This window comes from Pteropus alecto, unplaced genomic scaffold (assembly GCF_000325575.1).
Source record: "Pteropus alecto unplaced genomic scaffold, ASM32557v1 scaffold5189, whole genome shotgun sequence".
NCBI classification, from domain to species: Eukaryota; Metazoa; Chordata; class Mammalia; order Chiroptera; family Pteropodidae; genus Pteropus; species Pteropus alecto.
The window spans coordinates 1-1,823 of NW_006442843.1; the positions used below are offsets into that span (position 1 = coordinate 1).

The window sequence follows — 1,823 nt, forward strand, 5'->3', positions numbered from 1 at the left end:
TAGAAAAGTTATAGTGAAGGAAGTAATTTTTGTCTGCAGAAATGCACATTGTATGTAATTAGTATTGATATTGGCCTTTGATCAGTCTTGCTAATTTTTCATTGAGTTGTAAATTTATTTCAACATTTCCACAAGAATGTAAGCAGTTATTTCTTTTATTAAGAGGCATGTTAATATAGAAATCATTGAAATTTCCATCTTAGGCCATTGCTTCTAATTTTAAATAGTTACTTGAATCTGACATCATAGATAAGTAAAAATGAGAAGATAACCTATCTCAATTCATGCAGATAGATGGAGAGCGATTTCATTTTGGATATTTTTTGTTCTCTAAACGGAATAGAAGTTTCTTACCTTTGTGCAGGTTACCTTCCACTTAAAAAGTGACTATTATTCTTGCTGACTGCTTCTACTCTTTGTACACATGTAAAATGATAGAAACCGGGGCTCCACAGGGACACCTAAAATGCATATTATTCTCTAACAAGTGGTGGCTTGATTAAAATTTTACTGTATGCATTTGCTAATAACCAACAGCTACACAAGCAAGAATTGACTCAGACCACATTTAACATGGAACATTTGATTACAAATTTGTAGAGAGAAAAGAGAATGGCAAATTGGACTAAAACAATTGAGAAGTCAATTTGTATGTTAAACTGCTTTCCAATAAGACTTATTTTCTAATATCCACTAAGGCTCATTTCTTACATCTCAGGTAATCTTTCTTCTCCCCTTAATGTTTCAGTGTCCAAAACTTAATTTATGCAACGTTCAACACAGAGAGAAAGAGCATGGTATAGAGATTTACTCTCCACAAGCTTTTTTGGAGAAGAATTTATCTTACTGCTATATTCACATATAACAACATTTGGTATATAAACAGAGAAACCTTAAGAGTCTACGTGAGGAACTGACTAGGGAAGTTTATTTTAAAATCTGAATAGGGAATCTAGTAGCGCTCGCTTCGGCAGTGCACATACTAAAATTGGAATACAGAGAAAATTAGCATGGCCCCTCCACAAGGATGACATGCAAGCTTGTGAAGCGTTCAATAGTTTTGAACTAGGAAAAATAATATTGCTATAGAAGATGTTACTGGAACAATTGGCAAAATGTGACTGAAATGAAGACTACATATGAGCACTGGAGCAATGTTAAATTTCTGATTTTGATCACTGCAATGTGGTTATGTAAGAGAACATTCTTGTTCTTAGGAAATACACCCTGAAGAGTCGTGATTTTCACAACTTCATCTCAATGGTTCAGGAAAGAAAAAAAAGTCTTGTTATTCCTAGTATCACTGAGTGAATATACCACAATTCTCATATGTTCCCTATAGTTGTAGATTTTAAATTTTTCATACAATTCTCATAATATGTTCCCTATAGTTGTATATTTTAAATTTTTCAATTAAAAAAAAATCACTCATAAAAAAAGGATCGAGTAGAGTATATGTGCAGTGAAATCTAAAATTACAACATGTTAAATATCTCTGGCAGTAAAGTCTAGCCCGATGACGATAAATTGCAGGAGGAATACACATATTTTTGTTAATAAATAGAAAAAATAACAGAAGTCCAAATGTAAAGAATTAGTGTCAGAAAAAAATGTAATTATAATATATAAAATGTTGATATCATATAGATTGATATCTTATACAGATATAAGCAAAAAGAACAACGAATGAAAACTTTCTGACAATATTTTGCAACTGTATGTAGACGAAAGATCAACAAAAAAATAGGGCACAGCAAAAAGTAAATACACAGATTAGCTTATTGTTTAGTAATAACTTGATTCATTTATTCCATCAACAAATA

General features: G+C 31.4%; 1 non-coding gene across 1 annotated transcript; it reads left to right on the top strand.

Moving 5' to 3' along the window:
• Positions 1-958: 958 nt before the first annotated feature.
• Positions 959-1,062, top strand: LOC112471823. Its single transcript, XR_003043423.1, has one exon. It is a non-coding gene; the product is annotated as a U6 spliceosomal RNA (small nuclear RNA).
• The last annotated feature ends 761 nt before the right edge of the window (positions 1,063-1,823 follow it).